At 40.2% G+C, this 24,999-nt stretch overlaps 1 long non-coding RNA gene across 2 annotated transcripts in view; it reads left to right on the top strand.

Annotated features, from left to right (window-relative positions):
- LOC116579902 overlaps positions 1–24,999 on the top strand; it is a 45,526-nt gene that overhangs the window by 14,093 nt on the left and 6,434 nt on the right. Inside the window, exon 1 of one of the 2 annotated variants that reach the window (XR_004281448.1) lies at positions 21,300–21,340. The exons of the other annotated variant lie outside the window; for it this stretch is intronic. This is a non-coding gene — a long non-coding RNA (uncharacterized LOC116579902). Of the gene's footprint in view, positions 1–21,299; positions 21,341–24,999 lie in introns of those variants that run through there. 2 annotated transcript variants of the gene reach the window in all.

Genomic DNA, 24,999 nt, shown 5'->3' with positions numbered 1-24,999 from the left:
GATTTGTTCTACTGTTTTTTGGTTTCTATTTCATTGATTTCTGCTCTGGTCTTTATTATTTCTCTTCTCCTTCTGGGTTTAGGCTTTCTTTGAGTTCTTCCTCCATGTCCTTTAGGTGTAGGGTTAGATTGTGTACTTGAGACCTTTCTTGTTTCTTGGGAAAGGCGTGAATCACTATATATTTTCCTCTCAGGACTGCCTTTGCTGTGTCCCACAGATTTTGAACAGTTGTGTTTTCATTATCATTTGTTTCCATGAATTTTTTTCTTTTTTTTTTTTTTTAAAGATTTTATTTATTTATTTGACAGACAGAGATCACAAGTAGGCAGAGAGGCAGGCAGAGAGAGAGAGAGAGAGGGAAGCAGGCTCCCCGCTGAGCAGAGAGCCCGATGCGGGACTCGATCCCAGGACCCTGAGATCATGACCTGAGCCGAAGGCAGCGGCTTAACCCACTGAGCCACCCAGGCGCCCATTCCATGAATTTTTTTCAATCTTTAATTTCCTCGTCCACCCATTCATTCTTTGGTAGGATGCTCTTTAGCCTCCATGTATTTGAGTTCTTTCCAAATTTCCGCTTGTGATTGAGTTCTAGCTTTAGAGTATTGTGGTCTGACAATATGCAGGGAATGATCCCACTCTTTTGGGACCAGTTGAGACCTGATTTGTGACCCAGGATGTGACCTATTCTGGAGAATAAGTTCCATGTGCAGTAGAGAAAAATGTGTATTCTTTTTTGGGGGGATGGAGTGTTCTGAATAAATGTGTGATGTCCATGTGCCCCAGTGTGTCATTTAAGGCCTTTATTTTCTTGTTGATGTTTTGCTTAGATGATCTCTCCTTTTCAGTGAGTGGGGTGTTAAAGTCCCTTACTATTATTCTGCTATTGTTGATGTGTTTCTTTGATTTTATTATTAATTGGTTTATATAATTGGCTGCTCCCATGTTAGGGGCAGAAATATGTAAAATTGTTAGATCTTCTTGTTGGACAGACTCTTTGAGTATGATATAGTGTCCTTCTTCATTTCTTATTATAGTCTTTGGCTTAAAATATAATTTATCTGATAAAGGATTGCCACCCCAGCCTTCTTTTGATGTCCATTAGCATGGTACATTGTTTTCCACCCCCTCACTTTAAATCTGGAAGTGTCTTTGGGTCTAAAATGAGTTTCTAGTAGACAGCATATTGATGGGTTTTGTTTTTTATCTATTCAGATACCCTGTGTCTTTTGATTGGGGCATTTATCCCATTTATATTCAGGGTAACTATTGAAAGATATGAATTTTGTGCCATTGTATTGCCTGTATGGTGACTATTACTGTATATTGTCTCTGTTCCTTTCTGGTCTACTACTTTTAGGCCCTCTCTTTGCTTAGAGGACCCCTTTCAATAATTCTTGTAGGACTGGTTTGGTGTTTACAAATTCTTTTAGTTTTTGTTTATTCTGGAAGCTTTTTATCTCTCCTCTTTTCAATGATAGCCTAGCTGGATATAGTATTCTTGGCTGCACGTTTTTCTCGTTTAGTGCTCTGAATATAGCATGCCAGTTCTTTCTGGCCTGCCAGAAAGGTCTCTGTGGATAAGTCTGCTGCCAATCTAATATATTTATAATTGTACGTTACAGACTTATTGTCCCTGGCTGCTTTCAGGATTTTCTCTTTGTCACTTACTTGAAGTTTTACTATTAAATGATGGGGTGTGGACCTATTTTATTGATTTTGAGGGGGATTCTCTGTGACTCCTGGATTTTGATGCTTGTTCCCTTTGTCATATTTGGGAAATTCTCCACTATAATTCACCCCAATATAACTTCTGCCCCCCTCTTTTTCTTCTTCTTTTGGGATCCCAATTATTCTAGTATTGTTTCATCCAGTGGTATCACTTATCTCTTGAATTCTCCCCTGGTGGTCCAGTAGTTGTTTGTCTTTCTTTTGCTCAGCTTCTTTATTCTCCTTAATTTAGTCTTCTATATCACTAATTCTCTCTTCTGCCTCATTTATCCTAGTAAGAGCCTACATTTTTTACTGCACCTCATTAATAGCTTTTTTGATTTCAGCTTGGTTAGATTTTAGTTATTTTATTTCTCCATAATGGGCTTTTATTTCTCCAGACAGGTTTCCCTAATATCTTCCATGCCTTTTTCAAGCCCAGCTAGCACCTTGAGAATCATCATTCTGAAATCTAGAGCTGACATATTACCAATGCCCTTATTGGTTAGGTCCCTACCCTTCTGTATTGCCTCTTGTTCTTTTTTTTGTGGTGAGTTTTTCCACATTGTTATTTTATCCAGATAAGAATAGGAGAAAAAAAAATACTAAAAGGGTGGCAAAGACCCCAGAAAAATGTCCGCTAACCAAATCAGAGAGACCCGCAATTGTGGGGTGAAAAAAGGGGGTAGAAAGAAATTTAAAAATTAAAAAAAATACATATAATTTAAATTTATATATATATGACTGATGAATAGAACAGAAGAACCCACTTGGTTTTGGGTGTATTTTGGCCTCTTAGAAGAAACTACCTTCCAAATTTTAAAGAAGGAGTATACATATATATATATATTTCTATATTATTATATACATAATTCTATATATAATATATATTATAATATGCTCTTATTTTGGTGTGTGTATGTATATGTATATGATATATGTATATATATGTATATATAAATAATATATAATTATATATATTATTATAATATGTATAATGTTATAACATTATAATATATATTATATTTATATATAAAATAATATATTTTAATATTATAATATATAAGTAATATTACACATTATTTATATATTTATATATGAATATATTATTTGTAATTATAAATACATTATTATACTATATATTATTATAATATGTATGATATATTAATATATTGTAGTATATTATATTAAATATGTATAATTATATTTTATTATATAATACGTTATATATTTATATTATTATTTATATATTATTATACATAATAATATATAATTATATATAATATATACATACATATATATATGTATATATATTTACACACACCAAAATAAGAGCAAACACAATGAAGGGATGGAATATGACTGTAAAGAAAATAAAATAAAGAAAAAATTCTAAAAATGGAATTGATAAGATAAGTTGGTTGGAAAAAGAAAGTGGAGAGAATTTGCTCAGGCTGGAGACTAGAACAAAGTCCTGTGCTAGATTTAGGGTATATTTTGATCTATTGGAAGAAATTGTATCTGAAAAATTTTTTAAGAAAAAACACTATATGTATACAAAAAATAAAGTTAGGTACAATGAAGGATAAAATATGACTGTAACAATGAAGGTTTAAAAAGATTTTTTTTTTTAGGAAGGTATTGTTAGGGTAAACTCGTTAAAAAATGTTAAAAGAGGAAAGAAGAAAAGTTAAAAAAATTAGAATAAGAAAAAATAAAATTAAAAAATCAAATTAATTTCACAAGACTAAAGAACCATGGGGAAAAGGCCATGAATTCCATGCATTGCTTTCCCCTCCTCTAGAATTATGCCGTTCTCCTTGGTCAATGAGCTTGGTCTTGGCTGGATGTTTTTGCTGATCTCCTTGGGGAAGGGCCTGTTGCAGTGATTCTCAAATGTCTTTGTCCTAGGCGAAATTACACTGTCCTTGCCACGGGCAGGCTAAGTAATCTGCTCAGGCTCGCTCCCAGGAGTTTTTGTTCCCTGAACACTTTCCGTAGAGCCCTGGATGATGGGAATGAAAATGACGGCCTCCCAATCTCCAGCCCGGAGGAGCTGAGAGTTCGGGGCCTCACTCCTCAATGCACCCTCGGAGAAACATGCTCAACCACTCCCGTCTCCCTGGCCTCTGGCCGCACTCCGTGTTCACCCAGTCTGTGACCAAAGCCTTTCTCTCTCTGGCGCATGGCCCCATTTGGAGTCTCTAAACCCAGCAGATTCCTGCCTCCTGAGAAGACAGGTGAGTCTCCCCAGATCTGCCACTTGTGGGGTCCCTGCTCAAAGAGCAGTGGTCCGACTGTGTTGTGGATAACAGTTTAAGGTAACCCCGAGCTAAGAGCTCACTCCTTAGCTCCATCTCAGTATTTGGCTTCCCCACTCTGAAACCTGTGAGCTTTGCTACACTCAGACACCCCTGATCCTTCTGTGACTCTGTGTGACCTGAGACCACACTATCCCCATGAGGGCTCCCCCCCCCCCCCACTTAGCCTCTGGAGTGATGTCCCTCAGTGGAGCAGACTTTTAAGAGTTTGAATTTTGTGCTCTGCTGCTCCACCGCTTGTTGGGAGCCGGCCCCTCCCCCTGCTATTTTCCCATTGCTTCGGATTCACTTCTCCACACGCCCTACCTTTCAGAAAGTGGTCGATTTTCTGTTCTTAGAACTGCTGCCCTTCTTCTCTTCGATCTCCTGTTGGGTTTGTAGGTGTTCGGAATGGTTTGATAACTGTCTAGCTGAACTCCTGCAACCTGATGTTATTTCAGTCTGCTACTCCACCATCTTGACTCCTCTCCCTAATGAACTTATTTTTGATATTGTGTTTTTCATTTGTAGAATTTCCATATGGTTCTTTTTCCAGTTTCCACTGCTGTGTTGAAATTCCCCATTTCTTCATACATGTTGCCTTCCTTTCCGTGCAATCTCTTAAGATTTTTAGTATCATAGGTATTTTGGATTTTAGTATGCCTCCTCAATAATTTCAACTTTTAGGCTCTTTCTGGATCTGCTTCTGTTGCTTTTTTTTTTACCTCCTGTATTAACTGCAAGATACATTTTGTCACTTTTCTGACCATTTTAGATTTTTTTTTTTTATTGTGTGCTTCATATTTTGAAGGAAAGGAAAGTAGAATACAACGTAAATATTTACCTTCAAAAAGAGAAATCCTCTTCTTCCATGAGAGGCTGAGTCAGTCTTAACTGTAGTTGAGCTGGGCCCAGGATTTGTTATAGATTTAGTTGGAATCTTTTCCCTGCTGTGTTCAGGGTGAGATTTGACTTCCCCTTCAGTAGAGCTTGAGATCTGAGCACTGATGAGGTTCTTGAGACCGACCTGTACTTCAAAACCAAGCTAGCAGGTATGAGAACTGGGGGATGTCTCTTCCTGTTCTATTGCCCGGCTGATAGCTTTCTGATTTCTCTTTGCCATTTAACCCCTACTTCTGCCCCTCTAGAGATCTCCCCCAGCCCATTCATCCTTCTCAGTCCTTTGCAAATCCCTGGACTTCGTGAAAGACAAAAATGACTCAAGGAGTACTCCTTGGCCCTTGTTCCCTGCCTCCAACTTTGGCAAACTGTTTCCATCCCTCTGTAAGGATGTGGGCGAGGAAGAGTTAGAGAGGTCTGTAGACTTGCTCTGTGACTATGGCCCCTCAGCCCACAGACAGCCTTTACAAGTCTATTAACATTTCTCTTCACCCTTGCTGATCACAAAACATGCTTTGCTCCGCCATTCCACTAGAGCTGACAATGGCCATGGGTCTCCTCTCTTCCATGTAAAGCTAGTCACTTTGAGTTCAGTATGGTTAGATTTCTTTATTCCATCAGTTCTCTGATGGGTTTTAAAAATCAGATATTTGGGGCACCTGGGTGGCTCAGTGGGTTAAGTGGCTGCCTTTGGCTCAGGTCGTGATCTCAGGGTCCTGGGATCGAGTCCCACATCGGGTTCTCTGCTCGGCAGGGAGCCTGCTTCCCTCTCTCTCTCTGCCTGCCTCTCAGTCTACTTGTGATTTCTCTCTGTCAAATAAATAAATAAATAAATAATCTTTAAAAATCAGATATTTTTGGTGCACCTGGATGGCTCAGTCAGTTAAGCATCCGACTGTTGATTTGGCTCAGGTCGTAATCTCAGGGTCATGAGATCACAACCTGTTTCAGGGTCTGGGCTGGGCATGGAGCCTGATTAAGATTCTCTTTCTCCCTCTGCTCTTCCCCCACTGCTTGTGCTCTTCTCTCTCTTAAAAAAAAAAAAAGAAAGAAAGAAGAAAGAAAGAAAGAAAGAAAGAAAGAAAGAAAGAAAGAAAGAAAGAAAGAAAGGGAAAGATCAATGATTGTTTTGTGCTTTCCTGACTTTTTTAGTTGTTAGGGTAACAGTGACATTCTCCTATAACCTATGTGACCTATAAACAGAAGTTCCCCCGGATAACTCTTACCAGAGATGAAAACCTGGTCAGGGATATTAAGGAACCCAGTGGATTGGCAGTAATTGAAAACCTGAAAGATGACACCAGTGTGGGGATCTGACAAAATAGGGGAGGGCAAAGGGGCATTGTAACCTATCAAGCACTGATAAAATCACACATAACACACAACACACATATACACACACACACACAAGACTGAGAGGAGACTATGGCAAAAAGGAGATGCTTTGGCAGCCAGCAAGTGGTACTTTCAGAGAATGGACAGTGCACATAATTATGTTGGTGTCTTCTTTGGACAATGTCCACTCCCTCATTTGTCTCTCTTGGAGCAGTGATTCTCACATTTTACTCTGCATGCAAATCACTGGGGCTTCTTGTTAAAGTTCTGATTCTCTCTCAGCAGGTCCAGGGCTGGGCTTGAGATGCTGCCTTTCTAACAAGCTCCCAGATCATGCTGATGATCTAGGCATAGTGAGGTCCTCAAGTACAGATACCTGCATTTTTAGGTGGTTAATAGCAATAGAACTTAACTGTCTGTGCTGAGGTGAGTTTACAGTATAAAGGACAGGGGAAGGATTTTAATTGAGTAACCAAGTAAAATGAACAGTCCAGGATGCCCATGAAGTCGATAGAATGCGGTTTACAGACACACCAAATGTAGAGAAAATATATGTTGAGGAAGCATTTCCTGTTGAGGAGCTCCAGCAAGAGGCAAGCCTACAAGTCATCAAACTGACTCCTTTGGTGGGGATGTAAGTTTGTTGGCTGGTGGGAAGCTGCCATCCTGGGAGCTAGAGTAAGAGCATTGCAAGGAAGGAGAAAGGATGTATGGAGAGGGTTAGGGTAGCTCTCTAGGAGCCCAGCCAAGAGTTTGGCTCTGTATATGGAGTGGTGGGGATTGCAGAGAATATTCATCAAGTGGTTACAAATGATTTACAAAACCACATGGATTTGTTTTCACAAAGAAGAGACTTACCAACTGGAATTTCATGGCTCTGATATCAACTGTTGGTCCTATATTATTTACAGGACTAATCAATGCACCAATAGAAGAGAAAATAAAATTTCCTTCATTTTCTGTACTTAGTAATGCAGTACTAATCTCAAAAAGATGATTATGGTCCAGATTGCCTTGTTAGAAGAAAGCATGGAGAGCTCTGAAAAATCGTAATAAACCAGCTGACTATAAAGATTCAGTTTAATAAAACTTCATTCAAAGAAATGTGGAGGGAGGTAGTCTAAAGTTTTGATGGCATCCTAGTCAAAGAAATTTTAAGGGATTGCAGTATTTATTTCATCAAAAATATTTACTGAGAGTTTTCTATGTACCAGACACATACTACGTGAATGAAATTTTCATGATGTGCTCTATGGTGCTTACAAATCTCATAGATGGCAATTTTATTACTTTGAAGCATGTAAGTAACTTGGACTAGGTAACTAATTATTGCATTCAGTTCCCTTAGGGCAACTGTTTAATGAGTAGACAAGATTATTCAAAATCACCATGATTTCTGTATACAAACAAGGGCAATTTAACAGGTAAATAATTTATTCTCTTAAGTACTTAAATCAAATTTCTTCAGATGTAATGTACCCTATTCCTTTTCCTGAACAATGCCCCTTCCAGTCAATGGCACAGATAAAGTTGAGGCTGACCACTAGCCAGTTAGGACAGTGTTCTCAAAGAGGAAGGACTTAATGAAATGGGAAATAATAAATAAGATTAATAGATTCAAGAAAGCAGAATGAAATTATTAGTAGGTAGAATCAGTGCTTTGGTGCAGTAAGACCAAGGAGGGTAAGAGACTTGTGGGAGTTATTTATAGCCTCAGTTTACTCATCTGTAAGATGGAGTAACAATAGTATCTACCTCACAGGGTCCTTGTGAGGATCAAATTAAATAATGTGTTTAAAAGACTATCACAGTGCTTGGCACATACTAATGACTCAGTATTTGTTAGTACTACTTATTTTTATTAGTAGAATGCCAATAGTTGCTTAGCATATCTGAGCATTTAGTCACATAGTTATAACTTGGACATTAGCAGTTCAACTAGAATTTTCTCTGCAAAAGGTACTGACATTGACCTTGGGTTCTAAGAGTGGAATTCCAACTGTCCATTGCTTTTGGGACCAACAGCAAGGTAACAGTTTGGGAGTCCTGAACTTTTTGCCTGATAAAAAGTAACATTCGCCTTCTGTTGCCCTTCCCCAGCATGATAGTCTCTAGAATAACCTGATAGGCTTCTGTTATTGTTGTTACCAAATAAAGGAAATCTTAAGTTTTAGATTTTGGTGTATAAAAAAATAAATGATTCTGAGGAATATGAATTAATGTTTATAAGAACTGCGACTGGTCTGAAAAAAATGATTAGACCCATTTTAAAAGTATCTTCCCTTAGAATCTAAGAAAAGTCGTGGAAATTTTTAGAATTAGCCTATATAAATTCATTCCACAGAGTCAGGCAGTTCCATGAAGGTGTTCAGAGCTCTGCGGTTTTGTCTACAGGGGGGTGAAACTTTTGAACAATCCAAACAATTGGCCAGTATTTTTCTTAAATAAAATAAAAGCTGTTTGACAGATAAGCCTGGTTAGTTGAGACATCCGTTCCGGTGGCCAGCTGTGCCTGGATGGACTTCGCCTGGATGTATCTTTTTAAATAGTTTAGCAATAAGAGGGATTTGTAATAAGAGTAGCAAAGAAAAATAGACAAGTTGTGTTTAATAAAGCTCTTAACAAATAGAGTATGAAACCTTGGCCAACTGACACTTTAAAAAAATCATTCAAGACCATTCAGATTACAAAATGTAGTTAACTCTTGGTCACATATAGGACATTATATAGTTGTTCATTCAACACAGCTTTCTTAAATTCCGAATTTGTCTGCTCGCGCTGCCATAACAAAATACCATAGATTGGGCAGCTCAAACAACAGGAATTTATTTTTTCACTGTTCTGGAGGCTGGAAGTCTGAGATCAGGGTGCCAACATGGATTGGGTTCTGGTGAGGACTCTCTTCCTGGCTTCCAGACAGCTGCCTTCTCACAGGGCAGAGAGAGGGAGACAGCAAGCTCTCTGGTGTTTCTTCTTGTAAAGGCACTAATACCATCAGGAGGGCACCCCCCTCACAATCTTATCTAATGTTACTTCCAAAGTAACATTACTTGTTACTTTGGAATTCCCCATCTCCAGTCACTGTTATGCTGGGGGTGAGGGCTTCATCCTTTGAATCTGGAGGGGACGTTATTTAGTCCATAGCAAGTGCCTTCTTGTGTTTGGGACCAGAAATGCAAATATGATCCTTGTTCTCCCGGAGGAAGGGGAAACAAATGAATAAACAGTCAGTTGGTTTCTGAACATGATGACTGCTGTGATGACTGCCATAAAAGAAATGAACAGGACTCAAGAAGGAAAATGACAAAGTGAGAGACGAGGAGGTAACTGGGCCTTCTGGCAGTGGAACACTGAAGCTGAGACCAAGCAATGAGAGGGAGCCAGCCAGCAGAGACCAGCCAGCAGAAAGGTGTTCCCTAGAAGGGACTACAGGGGCAAAGGCCCTGATCTGGGGAAGGGCTGCCATGTTCTAAGATCACATGCAAGGCTATTGTGATTTAAGAGTCATGACTGAACAGTGAGAGACACAAGGGATTATAGTGGTAGCTGAGGGCTGGATTATCTGATTTTCTCTGGTTTTGTTCATACCAGTGCTGAGGTGTTTATTGGTACCTTGTCACTTGTTGTGAGCTAAGCCCAGTCACCTACAATATTGTAAATGTGTGTGGATAATTCAGCTTCTTCAGTTCACTTTGCCTACAGGGATACCTTCTGAAACCAAGACACCTAACCTCTTATGGTGATTTAGAAAGACTGAAGATAGTCTGTGCCATCACCAGCATGGGATGAGTTAAGCCCAATCAGTTATCTGAGGCAGGTTTTCATTATTGCAGTAATACCCAAATCTTTAAAATATTAGACAGCATGCGGGGCACCTGGGTGGCTCAGTTCGTTAAGCGTCTGCCTTGGGCTCAGGTCATGAATCTCTCGGTCCTGGGGATCAGGCCCCACATTGGGCTCCTTACTCAGCGGGGAGTCTGCCTCTCCCTCTCCCCCTACCCCCCAACTCTTGCATTCTCTCTCTCATTCTATCTCTCTCAAATAAATAAATTTTAAAAAAAATTAGACACCATGCTGAGATAGCTAGGGATCCGCAGCCATGCACAAAGGTGTGACCACTTAAAAGCTGACCCTCTCACTTGGAGTTTAGTTGCAGTGTGACACAGTAGATCTGAGGCAGCAAAGTAGCCCATGTATGATTAAAACCCAAGCTATTGCCTCCCTCTATAACCTACCCAACAGGCATGTTTCCCTCCTCATTTGTTGCAAAAGATCTTTTGCCTTGGCACAAGAGCCCAAGGAGGCCTCCAACTCTGATGTTAGGCCGATGACATCCTTGAGAGGTAGAAAATATTTGTTTCATTGGCCTTTTGGTAAAGTTCAATAATTTTCCCTGCCTGACATCACCAGGTGTTCAGGAGTAGAATTCCATTTCCTCCTCACCCAGGAAGGCATTTCCTTTATGTGTTATAGAGAAAAGATTCCTGAGAAATATGCAATGATAAGATTAAAAAAACAGCATGTAAAACGGACAGCTTTTAACCTCCATTGTCTGCAGCCTGGAGGGTAAGGTGTAGTGACTTTTATTTTTCTTTTTTTTTAAAGATTTTATTTATTTATTTGACAGAGATCACAAGTAGGCAGAGAGAGAGGAGGAAGCAGGCTCCCTGCTGAGCAGAGAGCCGGATGCAGGGCTCCATCCCAGGACCCCAGGATCATGACCCAAGCCAAAGGCAGAGGCTTTAACCCACTGAGCCACCCAGGCACCCTGTGGGTGTAGTGACTTTTAAAGGATGGGAAGATTGCATGGATCCTTGTCGATTCAACCACTTGATTATCGAAAGTACTGAGTGTCTTACTAACATTGCAGTGCTAGTTGAAATGTGTCGTCATCAAGGGAGAATGTGTATTGTTACTGATCTAATAATATGCAAATACTGAAAAGAGAATTTATGAGAATTTATGAGAATAGTTGAGAATTTATGAGAGGCAAGACAAATCAATCATTTCCTGTAACAATGCAGGGGTAGCCCCCATTTACACAAATGTATACCCTATTTACACTCAGATTAAATCCTGAAAAACACGATTCTTTCAGCTGTCGGGACCTAGAGTGTGAACCTCCTGGTGCCAACTCTCAGGAAACCCCAGTTATTGCATGGGGAGGATGGAGATATTTAGTAAATATAATAAAGATTTTAATTCTACAAATAAGCCCTTTCTGCTTTTTAATTCTTTCATGAACTAGCCTATAATGTAAAGCTATTTACTATCAGTCATTTGTATTAGAGCCTAAGTAGATTAATAAACAACCAAATGAAACTTTATTACCTAATATATCAGTATGTCGTCTGAATGAGTATGGTTACCATACCAATGTGGTATGTATGTATGTGTGTATGTATTTATAAAGATCTTATTCATTTATTTGTTTGTTGTTTTTTTTTTATAGATTTTATTTATTTATTTGTCATAGAGAGAGAAGCGAGAGAAAGCACAGGCAGACAGAGTGGCAGGCAGAGGCAGAGGGAGAAGCAGGCTCCCTGCTGAGCAAGGAGCCCGATGTGGGACTCGATCCCAGGACGCTGGGATCATGACCTGAGCCGAAGGCAGCCGCTCAACCAACTGAGCCACCCAGGCGCCTCTCTTATTCATTTATTTGAAAGAGAGAGAGAGAGCAGGAGTGGAGGGAAGGGCAGGGGGAGAGAGAGAAACAAACCCCACTGAGCGGGTAGTTGGAGGCAGGGATCCGGGACCCAGAGACCAACACCGTAATGGAAGGCAGACACTTAATGGACTGAGCCATCCAGGTGCCCCCCCACCCTAATGTGGTATTTAAAAGTTGTATATTGTATGGTTTCTCTCATTTGTGGAACATAAGGAATAGTACAGAGGACCACAGGGGAAGGGAGGGAAAACTGAATGGGAAGAAATCAGAAAGGGTGACAAACCCTGAGACTCTGGACTCCTGGAAACAAACAGAAGGGAGGGGGTGGGGAATGGGGGAGTGGGGGGATGGGTATTAAGGAGGGCATGTGATGTGATGAGACCTGGGTGTTACATATGACTAATGGGTCATTGAACACTGCATCAGAAACTAATGATGTATTATGTTGACTAACTGAGTATAAAAAAGGTGTCTATTTTTCAATAATTATTTGAAAGTGTTTTTACTTAAAAAAAAAAAAGCCCAGGATTTAAGATGACACTGAACTCAGGAGTATACTAAGTGCACTTGTGCATATGTTCCTTCTAGACAATTGTTTTCATGGATTTAAAGAAAAAGGAGGAAGGAAAAAGGGGGAGGGGAGGAAAGTGATTTTGTAGAATATACACACTTTCTTGAACAAATGATTTGTGCTTAGGCTTTTTGCCCCACCCAGTTTCAGTCATTAGCTCTAAGATGAAATAGGACTTTCCACTGGGAGGGACATCAGTATGGAGACTGTACAAATGGAAAGGAGCAAAGATCTAAGCAGAAGTTCTGGTTCAGGGACACCGGGGTGGCTCAGTGGGTTAAAGCCTCTGCCTTCGGCTCAGGTCATGATCCCAGGGTCCGGGAATTGAGCCCCGTATCAGGCTCTCTGCTTAGCAGGGAGCCTGCTTCCTCCTCTCTCTGCCTGCCTCTCTGCCTCCTTGTGATTTCTGTCTGTCAAATAAATAAATAAATCTTTAAAAAAAAAAAAAAAAGAAGAAGAAGTTCTGGTTCAGAAGAGGAACTCTAAGAAGAGGTCAGGGGCCCCTATCTGATTCTTACCCGTTAATTCCGAAATTCTTTCCCTGGCATCTCTTCCACGCATACATCCGCTCACTCATTCATTCAATGTATTGAGTGCCACAAATTGTCCTTTGGGAACTGTCGTTAAGGAATCCTTCACTGACTTTCTGTTTTCTGTTGCTTTCAAGAATGAAAGAAACAAAAACGTGGGACTTCTGGTATGTGGAACAGATGAGTCCCGTTAGAACTTCCTTTCCCTGAATTAGCTCAAAGGGGCAGCCTGGCTCTTTCAGAACACCAACCAGCTGCCAGTGCCCTTGGCCAGATGTCCAGAGAAGGCTCTGGCTCTCGGGTTGGGCCAGGAAAAGACTCCGTGACTCCAACGTGGGAGCCAGAATCTACAAAATGTGTAGGAGAAGATCCAGAAACGTTTGTCATCCTCATTCAGAATGCTGACCCCTGATTAAACCCTGCCATTGACGAGTGGCCACAGAGACTTTCCCAGATTGTGTTCATGGCAGATGTGTTTTGGTGGTGGTAGCAGGTGTTATTTCCAGTCTGGGGCTGGGTTGAGGCAAGCGATGTGCCTCGGGTATGAAACTGAAGGAGGCACTTGCTCCTGAGCCCTGGCTGCCCAAGGGCTTTTGTGCAAGCGGGTGCCTTCTTACCTGCTGGACCCAGGTGCCTCACCTGCCTTACCCTAGTGAATCAGTCTTTTCTTTTTTAATTTCCCCCATTCCTTCCCCAAAGAATCCACTGGCAAATCAGTTTAGAAAATATGACTCACCATATACAGTGTATTCTTCAGTTCCCCATCTGTATTGTCTGGTTTGTACTCAGTGCATAGTTTATTCTCCTGCAGGAAAGAAATCCTGTAAGCCTGTTTAACCTGCATTTCCCGAATGTATTTGTGACACTCTTTTTGCTTTTTAAAGAAATACTTATTAACATCTCAAGGGACTTTTTGGAAGTTGGTTAAGAACTGCCTCAGAATGGTTGCATATGGAACATACTTGATTTTGAAAACTTTGCTGAATAATACCTATTTTTTATGCTGGGTTTGGGTTCATTGGTAAGCTGCACTAAATCTTCCAGCATCCAAATAAGGGGAGGTGACAATGTTTATTCAGACCTTCCAGTTCCCAGATTATCAGTTTATTTATTCAACCAAGATTGTTTAGGCACCTACTGTGGTCTAGGGATACAAAAAAAGGTAAGTGAAATAGGGGCGCCTGGATGGCTCAGTCGGTTAAGCATCTGACTCTTGATCTCAGCTCAGATCTTGATCTCAGGGTTGTGAGTTCAAGCCCCATGTTGGGCACCACACTAGGCATGGAGCCTACTTTTAAAAAAATGAAAAACAAGAAACAAAGGTGAATAAAATAGAGTTCTTTACCCCTAAGGGACTAAGAAGGGGGCATAAGTCCAAATATAATTCGACAAGTGCTATAAAGGAGTAAGATAAATGAGGAAAGTAGCTCACAAAAATGTCCTTTTATGATTACACCTCCAGAGTAAATTAGTTGCTTCTTGGCAAAGAGCTATTGATGATATTTTTCAGTCTTTTCTGTAACACCTAGCAGGGACTATGCACAGAAGAGAGGCTCAATAAATGTTTGTCAAATAAATGATAGTTGAGGGAAAGCCTTACAACTTAATTGATGTACCCTTGATGATAGTATCTATTAGAGATCACTTAAACATTCTTTAAAAGAAAGAACAAAAAGTTATACTAATGCCTGTAAGTTTCCATTTCCCCATCTGTAAAATAAGGATAAAGGCCTCTTTTCATGGGGTTCTTGAGAGGATGAAGGGAGAAGGTACAAATACCAGCTGGGTTCCTTGGCACGTCAATAAACTGCAATTATTATGACTACAATTCAGTGCGCTTTTTATCTGCAAAGTTGCCAGAAATGGCACACTGATTCGACCAAGGTCACCTAGAGCTTCAGTCGGTTTCATCCATGTTCTCTCCTCGTTGAGACCATGGTTTTGAAACGTTGGGGTGAACATATGTAGGCCTAGAGCCCTGGGTTAAGACTACACACACACACACACACACACACACACACACACACAGTACCACACCCACCACACACATACTATACACACAACACCCATACAACACACCACACACAGACTTGTACCACACAATACATGACACACATCTACCCCACACCACAGTACGCACACCAAACCATACACAGAGCACTACCCCCAAATGATAGCATACATACCACATCACACAGACAATGCACACACACCACATACCCTGCAAAACATCCACCACACATACCACACATACAATCATCAATCATACAACACAATACATAACCACACACATGCCACAGACTCCACAATGTGTACGCCAAACCACATACAAAGCTCTACCCCCAAATACACACCACACACACATACACACACATGCACCACACATACTCACAGAACACATAGACCATACACACACAACATACAGACTCTACAATACACACACCAAAACACACACCCAGCCCTACCCCCAAATACATACCACACACACACGCAAGTGCACACACCCCCACGTGTGCATCCCCCCCCCCACACTTACCATCCTTCCCTCAAAAGGCACACAGCAGCAGTTCCCTAAACAGCCTGATTGCCCCAGTCTCCCCTGTGAACGTGCCGTATGAGAGTCAACTTGGTCCTTCCTCTGAGGGCTCTGTTTTGAGCCACAAAGCAGGCACGAATACTAGAAGAGAAACCCCAGGAGTTCCTGTCAGCATGACACCGCGTCCCATTAGTTCCAGTTAGCTCTGTGTTCCTCAGCCAGCTCTCTGTCATTAAAAATACAGATTCTCTTCAAAATCTCCAGAAATGGACTCTGTGAGCAGTGTTTATAGGCTTTCGGGGAGATTTTTGACAACCAGTGCGCTGGCGGGGATGCCCTGCCCCACGGTGCTGTGCTCCACGTCTTTCTCGTGCTTGGCTTCCATGTTTACTGAGAAAAAGGAAAAATAAATGACCTCCAAGAGGGCAAGGCATTGGCAAATAAGAAGACATTATGCAAAGTGGTGTGTGTGTGTGTGTGTGTGCGCTCACGCGCTTGTATGTACGTAGGTGCCACATGGTCTACAATATAGAGATTGGTCTGTGGTATAAGAAGTGGCCTGTATCCTAGACCGGGTAACCCAGAAGCCAGACGATCACCTTGAGGGGACTGGTACCACAGGGTGCAGTAACTTGAAGAAGCCCGAAGCCGAGTGGACCCCTTCCCATGTTCCCTGTAGAACCGGTAGCTCCTGACCCTAATAGGCTGCACTCTTTTTCTTGCTGATTACAGACAGCACCAGGCTTATATTGTCTTGTCCAGAGGATCCCAAGAGAGTAAGAGATTTTCTTCCCCAACATTCACAAAGAAAATATCAGGTAGGAGCCTGATTAGCCCAGCTCAGTCACCTACCCTTCCTTGGGCTATCACTGTGGCCCCAGGGCTGGAGTGTATTGTTGCCAATCCACCTTTGGGTAGGGACAGAATCCTGTGATCCACCAAGCTACCGGAAGCACATGAAGTGGGAAGCAGGGTTCCTCGAAGGCACGGTGACTCCAGAAGGCCTCCAGCAGTTCCAGAAGGCCTGGAAGGGATGGCTGTGGGGTTGAAATCCATGTCTGTTCCCAGCCATGACCCTGATCTGTTCTAAGATCCAGGGAGCCAGCTAGCCCCAGAGGGATGCAGCCTACCCCGCAGGCAAAGCTCTGAAACCTCACTGTTGCAGGACCTTTCACCTTAAAATAACCTCGAGATAATGAGTTTTTATTTCCTGGCATCTAGTATGCTCAAAGCGGGTATACTCAGTTTAAGAAACTTTTGGAAGTCCCCTGGTTCAAATGCAAAGAGTTTTGTGAACTGTATTATACCCATGTGATGCAAAAGTAATGTTTCTTCTCCCAATTCTTATTTTCAAAAATTTCAAACCTGCAGAAAAGTTGAGAAAACAGTATAACCGACATCCATTTTCCTTCAGATGAACTCGTTAATATTTTTCCACATCCCACTTGATTCTCTCTCCCTGCACACGTACATATGGAAAGGTAGAGACACACACACAAATAAAAATGCTTCCTTTTCCCCTCTTCACCAGTTAAGAGTTGGTTGCAGATATGATGTCCTTAATCCCTCACAGAACGGATACATTCTCCTACACAACCACAGCTGATTATTATACTCAAGAAGTTTAACATGGGTGTGATATTATTATCTAACATATAGTTCATATTCAGATTTCCCCAAGTGTCTCAGTAATGTCCTATAGCATGTTTCCCCTGCCTCTGGGATCTCGTCAAGCATGAAGACTCCTTCTCTTTTATCTTTCATGCCATTGATATTTTTGGAGCCCAAGCTCCAGTGGCAAAATGTACCTTAATTTGGAACTTTGAGTCTTTCCTTATGATGAGATGCAACATTTTTGGATGGAATACCATGTACTTCTCAGTGCATCCCCTCAAGGGGCACACAATATCAGTGTGTGCAATTATTGGCAATGTTCTCTTTGATCACTTGGTTAATACAGTACCTGCCAAGTCTATCATTATAACAGTACATTTCCGTGTATAATTAATGAGTAATTCACATGCAGTCATGTGAATACCCTGTTTTCCAGCAACCTTCCACCTTATGGTGATTTTTGTCTAAATCAGCTATTACTATGGTGATGGCAAAATGGTGATTTCTGTTATTTCTCCCACACTTATTAGTTGGTATTATTCTGATAAAAAAGAAGCTTTCTTGGGGCAGCTGGGTGGCTCCGTTAAGCATCCTATTCTTTTTTTTTTTTTTTTTTAGATTTTATTTATTTATTTGACAGATCACAAGTAGGCAGAGGCAGGTAGAGATGGGGGGGAAGCAGGCTCCCTGCTGAGCAGAGAGCCCGGTGAGGGCTCGATCCCAGGACCCTGGGGTATGACCAGAGCTGGAGACAGAGGCTTTAACCCACTGAGACACCCAGGCGCCCCAGCATCCTACTCTTGATTTCAGTTCAAGGTCATGATCTCATGGTCATGGGATAGAGCCCTGTGCTGGCACAGTTTGCTTCTCCTCTCCCTCTGCCCCTCCTCCTCCTCTCTCTCAAATAAATAAATAAATAAGATATTTTTTTAAAAAAAGTTTTCTCTATACCCAATATTAATTTTTAGTTTTAGTAACTGTATGGAGTAGTGGATTTTAAAAATTCCATGTGTTATAATCCATTCATGTTTTTATTCATTGTGATGCTCATATTGTCTGAAATTTGGCCAGTGAAAGTCCCTTCATGGTGGATTCACTATCCTTTTGAGATAGCATATCAGTTTTTGACAGTGTCCTTACTGTCTGTCAGAAGATAGTCCAGAATGGCCTTGTATTTTCTCTGCTTAGCCCTAGAAATGGGCATTTCTCCGAGATGCCCTGATTCTTTTTTGTCAGTATTTAGAATGACACTGCTTCCCTCTATCAGTAGAGAGAACCCAGGAATACATGTATGTATATATATGCACATTCACACGTATGCCCACACATACCTAGAGCTATTTCTATGTCTATCTATCTATACATTTTAGAAACTAGGAGGTCATTCTGTGGACCACAGTAGCAGTTAAACACCACAGGATTCATTCTATTCTTCTACCTTTCCATATTTGCAATTCTATTCAACAGTGAGATACCATATAGAAGATAAAGTTTAATCTTGCAAACTGTGTTATATTCATAGAATGGAATTCTGCTCTGTAATAAAGAGGAATGAACTAATGCTCAACATGAATTAACAGCTGAATCAAAAAATACATTGAGCAAAAGAATCGGACACAAACAAAAATTAGATACTCATATCGTGTATATTGTATATTTTGTTTATATAAAGTCCAAGAACAAGCAAAGCTAATTTATGGTGATAGAAATCAGAAAAAGGGGTTGCTTCTGGAGGTAGTGAGAGAACTGACTTGAAAGAAACACAAGGGAACTTTCTAGGGTGATGGAAATGTTCTAGATCTTGTTCTGAGTGGTGGTTACACAGGTGTATTCAACTGTCAAAATTCATTGAACTGAACACTTAAGATCTGTACATTTTAATGTATCTAAATTATCTTTAAAAAGAAAAATATAAAAATATGGGAAATAGGGGAGGCGGAGGGATGAGATAGCTGGGTGATGTGCATTAGGGAGGGCATGTGATGTAATGAGCGCTGGGTGTGATATGCAACTAACTGATGAATTACTGAACTCTAACCTCTGAAACTAATAATACATCAAATGTTAATTAATTGAATTTAAAATAACATTTTAAAAAATTTGAAAAATAGCTCTTAAATGAAAAGATGAAATTTCACTCATAATAAGAGAATGCAAATTAAAACTGCACTGAGAGGCTACATTCACTTACTGAAATGCCAAAAATAGAAAACGTGGGCACTTGGGTGGCTCAGTTGGTTAAGCATCTGCCTTCAGCTCAAGTCATAATCCCAGGGTCCTGGGATAGAGCCCTGCATTGGGCTCTCTGATCGGTGGGGAGTCTGCCTATCGCTCTCCATCTGCCTCTCTCCTAGTTTGTGCTCTCTCTCTCACTCTCTCTCTCTCTAATAAATAAATAAAATCTTAAAAAAGTAGAAAACTTGATAACACACACTGTTGGTGAGACCATGGTAAATTAGGCAATAATATCTAAAAGTATCTAAATATCTAAAAGTACCTAAAATATTTTTAAATAGCTATATTTACCCTTTGCTCCATAAATCTCACTTCTGTGAATTTATCCTGAATATATAATCTAATGCTAAATTTCCTTATGGAGTGAGGTCTATTTCTGGATTTCCTATTCTTATCTGCCAGTCTATTTATGATCTAATACCATACGGTCTTAATTATAGGGGTTTTATAACATGTTTTAATGTTCACTAGAGCTAGTCCACCCTCCTTGCCTTTCTTTTTCAGTTTTTCTAGGTATTCTTATGTGCTTTATATATATTTTTTAATTATTTTTATTAACATATAATGTATTATTTGCCAAAGGGGTACATGTCTGTTAATCATCAGGCTTACACATTTTACAGCACTCACCATAGCACATACCCTCCCCATGTCCATTACCCAGCCACCCTATCTCTACCCTCCACCCTCCAGCAACCCTCAGTTTGTTTCCTGAGATTAAGAGTCTCTTATGGTTTGTCTCCCTCCCAATCCTATCTTGTTTCATTTTTTCTTTCCCTACCCCCCACAACCTCCTGCCCTGCCTCTCAGATTCCTCATATCAGAGAGATAATATGATAATTGTCTTTCTCTGATTGACTTATTTCGCTCAGCACTATACCTTCTAGTTCCATCCATGTCATTGAAACTGGCAAGATTTCATTTCTTTTGATGGTTGCATAGTAGTCCATTATACATATATACTACATCTTCTTTATTCATTCATCTGTTGATGGACATAGTTTGATTCTTTCCATAGTTTGACTGTTGTGGACATTGCTGCTATAAACATTCAGGTGCATGTGCCCCTTCGGATCACTACATTTGTATCTTTAGGATAAATTCCCAGTATTGTGATTGCTGGGTCATAGGGTAACTCTATTTTCAACTTTTTGAGGAACCTCCATGCTGTTTCCAGAGTGGCTGCACCAGCTTGCATTCCCACCAACAGTGTAGGATGGTTCTTCTTTCTCTGCATCCTTGCCAACATCTGTCATTTCCTGACTTATTAATTTGAGCCATTCTTACTGGTGTGAGGTGGTATCTCATTGTGTTTTTTTTTTTTTTTTAAGATTTTATTTATTTATTTGACAAAGAGAGAGCTCATGTGTAGGCAGAAAGGCAGGCAGAGAGAGGGAGAAGCAGGCTCCCTGCTAAGCAGAGAGCCTGATACGGGGCTCGATCCCAGGACCCTGAGATCATGACCTGAGCCGAAGGTTAAGACTTAACCCACTGAGCCACCCAGGCGCCCCCTCATTGTGGTTTTGATTTGTATTTTCCCAGTGCCGAGTGATGTGGAGCACTTTTCATGTGTCTGTTGGCCATCTGGGTGTCTTCTTTGCAAGAATGTCTGTTCATGTCCTCTGCCCATTTCTTGATTGGATTATTTGTTCTTTGGATGTTGAGCTTGATAATTTCTTTATAGATTTTGGATACTAGCCCTTAATCTGATATGTTGTTTGAGTATATCTTCTTTCATTCTGTTGGTTGTCTTTTGGTTTTGTTGACTGTTTCCTTTGCTGTGCAAAAGCTTTTGATCTTGACAAAGTCCTGATTGTTCATTTTTGCCCTTATTTCCCTTGCCTTTGGCGATGTTCCTAGGAAGAAGTTGTTGTGGCTGAGGTGGAAGAGGTTGCTACCTGTGTTCTCCTCAAGAATTTTGATGGATTCCTATCTCCCATTGAGGTCCTTCATCCATTTTGAGTATGTTTTTGTGTGTGGTGTAAGGAAATGGTCCAGTTTCATTCTTCTGCATGTGGCTGTCCAATTTTCCCAACACCGTTTGTTGAAGAGACTATCTTTTTCCATTGGACATTCTTTCATGCTTTGTCGAAGATTAGTTGACCATAGAGTTGAGGGTCTATTTCTGGGATCTCTGTTCTGTTCCATTGATCTATGTGTCTGTTTTTGTTCCAGTACCATACGTCTTGAGGATGACAGCTTTGTTATAAAGCTTGAAGTCCACAATTGTGATGCCACCAACTTTGGCTTTCTTTTTCAACATTCCTCTGACCATTTGGGGTCTTTTCTGGTTCCATGTAAATTTTAGGATTACTTGTTCCATTTCTTTTAAAAAAGTTGATGGTATTTTGATAGGGACTCCATTAAATGTGTAGATTGCTCTAGGTAGCATAGAGTTTCACAATATTCTTCCAATCCATGAGCATGGAACGTTTTTTCATTTCTTTGTGTCTTCCTCAATTTCTTTCATGACTACTTTATAGTTTTCTGAGTATAGATTCTTTGCCTCTTTGGTTAGGTTTATTCCTAGGTATCTCATGGTTTTGGGTGCAGTTGTAGATGGGATCAACTCCTCTTTTTTTTTCTCCTGTCTTGCTTTTGGTGTATAGAATTGCAACTGATTTCTGTGCATTGATTGTATATTCTGACACTTTACCAAATTCCTGTACAAATTCTAGCAGATTTGTAGTGGAGTCTTTTGGGTTTTCCATGTAAAGTCTCATATCATCTGCAAAGAGTGAGAGTTTGACTTCTTCCTTGCCTATTTGGATGCCTTTTATTTCTTTTTGTTGTCTGATTGCTGAGGCTAGCACTTCTAGAACTATGTTGAATAGCAGTGGTGATAGTGGACATCCGTGCCATGTTCCTGACCTTAGGGGAAGAGGTCTCCATTTTCCCCCATTGAGAATGATATTCACTGTGGGTTGTTCTTAGATGGTTTTAGTGATATTGAGGTATGTACCCTCTATCTCCAGTCTGAAGAGTTTTGATCAAGAAAGGATGCTGTAGGGGCACCTGGTTGGCTCAGTGGGTTAAAGCCTCTGCCTTCAGCTCAGGTCATGATCCCAGGGTTCTGGGATCGAGCCCTGCATTGGGCTCTCTGCTCCACAGGGAGCCTGCTTCCTCCTCTCTCTCTGCCTGCCTCTCTGCCTACTTGTGATCTTTCTCCCTGTCAAATAAATAAATAAAATATTTTTTAAAAAAAGAAAGGATGCGGTACTTTGTCAAATGCTTTTTCAGCATCTATTGAAAGTATCATATGGTTCTTGTTCTTTTATTAATGTATTATATCACATTGATTGATTTGTGGTTGTTAAACCAACCTTGCAGCCTTGGAATAAATCCCACTTGGTCATGGTGAATAATCCTTTTAATGTACTGTTGGATCCTATTGGCTAGTATTTTGGTGAGAATTTTTGCATCCATGTTCATCAAGGATATTGGTCTGTAATTCTCCTTTTTGATGGGGACTTTGTCTGGTTTTTGGATCAAGGTAATGCTGGCCTCATAAAATGAGTTTGGAAGATTGCCTCAATTTCTATTTTTGGAATACTTTCAGAGAAGGGGTATTAATTCTTCTTTAAATGTTTGGTAGAATTCCCCTGGGAAGCTGTCTGGCCATGGCTCTTGTTTGTTGGGAGATTTTTGATGACTGCTTCAATCTCCTTACTGGTTATGGGTTTGTTCAGGTTTTCTATTTATTCCTGGTTCAGTTTTGGTAGTTTATACGTCTTTAGGAATGCATCTATTTCTTCCATATTGTCAAATTTGCTGCCGTATAGTTGCTTATAATTGTTTATACTTCTTTGGTGTTGGTTGTGATCTCTCCTCTTTCATTCGTGATTTTATTAATTGGGGCCCTTTCTCTTTTCTTTTTGATAAGTCTGGCCAGGGGTTTATCAATCTTATTAATTCTTTCAAAGAACCAGCTCCTAGTTTCATTGATCTGTTCTACTGTTCTTTTGGTTTCTATTTCATTGAGTTCTGCTCTGATCTTTATTACTTCTCTTCTCCTTCTGGGTTTAGGCTTTTTTTGCTGTTCTTTCTCTAGCTCCTTTAGGTGTAGGGTTAGGTTGTGAACTTGAGACCTGAGAAAGGCTTGTATTGCTATATACTTTCCTCTTAAGACTGCCTCTTCTCCATCCCAAGATTTTGAACAGTTGTGTTCATTTTCATTTGTTTCCATGGATTCTTAAATTCTTAAGTTCCTGGTTGACCCATTCATTTTTTAGTAGGATGCTCTCTAGCCTCCATGTATTTGAGTTATTTCCAAATTTCCTCTTGTGATTGAGTTCTAGCTTCAGAGTATTGTGGTCTGAAAATATGCAGGGAGTGATCCCAGTCTTTTGGTACCGGTTGACACCTGATTTGTGACCCAGGATGTGATATATTCTGGAGAACGTTCCATCTGCACTAGAGAAGAATGTGTATTCTGTTGCTTTGAGATGGAATGTTCTGAATATATGTGAGATGTCCATGTGCCCCAGTGTGTCATTTAAGGCCTTTATTTCCTTGTTGATGTTTTGCTTAGATGATCTGTCCATTTCAGTGAGCAGGGTGTTAAAGTATTATTATTGTATTATTGTTGATGTGTTTCTTTGATTTTGTCATTAATTGGTTTACGTAGTTGGCTGCTTCCATGTTAGGGGCATAGATATTTAAAACTGTTAGATATTCTTGTTGTACAGATCATTTAAGTATGATATAGTGTCCTTCCTCATCTCTTATTATAGTCTTTGGCTTAAAATCTAACCTATCTGTCAGAAGGATTGCTTTCTTTTGATCCACTTTCTTTTGACGTTCATTAGTATGGTAAATTGTTTTCCACCCCTCACTTTAAATCTGGAGATGTCTTTGGGTCTTAAATGAGTTTGTTGTGGACAGCATATCGATGGGTCTTGGGTTTTTATCCATTCTGATACCCTGTGTCTTTTGATTGGGGGCATTTATCCCACTTACATTCAGGGTAACTCTTGAGAGATATGAATTTAGTGCCGTTGTATTGCCTGTAAGGTGACTATTACTGTGTATTATCTCTGTTCCTTTCTGGTCTACTACTTTCAGGCTCTCTCTTTACTTAGAGGACCCCTTTCAATATTTCCTGTAAGGCTTGTTTGGTGTTAACAAATTCTTTTAATTTTTGTTTGTCCTGGAAACTTTTTATCTCTGCTTCTATTTTCAATGATAGCCTAGCTGGATATAGTATTCTTGGCTGCACGTTTTTCTTGTTTAGTGCTCTGAATATATCATGCCAGTTCTTTCTGGCCTGCCAGGTCTCTGTGGATAGGTCTGCTGCCATTCTAATATTTCTCCCATTGTATATTACTGACCTCTTGTCCTGAGCTGCTTTCAGGATTTTCTCTTTGTTACTAAGAACTTGTAAGTTTTACTATTAGATGACGGGGTGTGGTCCTATTTTTATTGATTTTGAGGGGGATTCTCTGTGCCTCTTGGATTTTGATGCTTGTTCCCTTTGCTATATTAGGGAAATTCCCTACTATAATTTGCTCCAATATACCTTCTGCCCCCTCTCTCTTTCTTCTTTTTCTGGGATCTCAATTATTCTAATATTGTTTCACCTTATGGTATCACTTATCTCTCAA

The sequence above is a fragment of the Mustela erminea genome, chromosome 1, assembly GCF_009829155.1.
Source record: "Mustela erminea isolate mMusErm1 chromosome 1, mMusErm1.Pri, whole genome shotgun sequence".
Taxonomy (NCBI): Eukaryota; Metazoa; Chordata; class Mammalia; order Carnivora; family Mustelidae; genus Mustela; species Mustela erminea.
The sequence above is the reverse complement of the archived record's forward strand: the minus strand, read 5'-3'. Positions and strand labels throughout refer to the sequence as shown.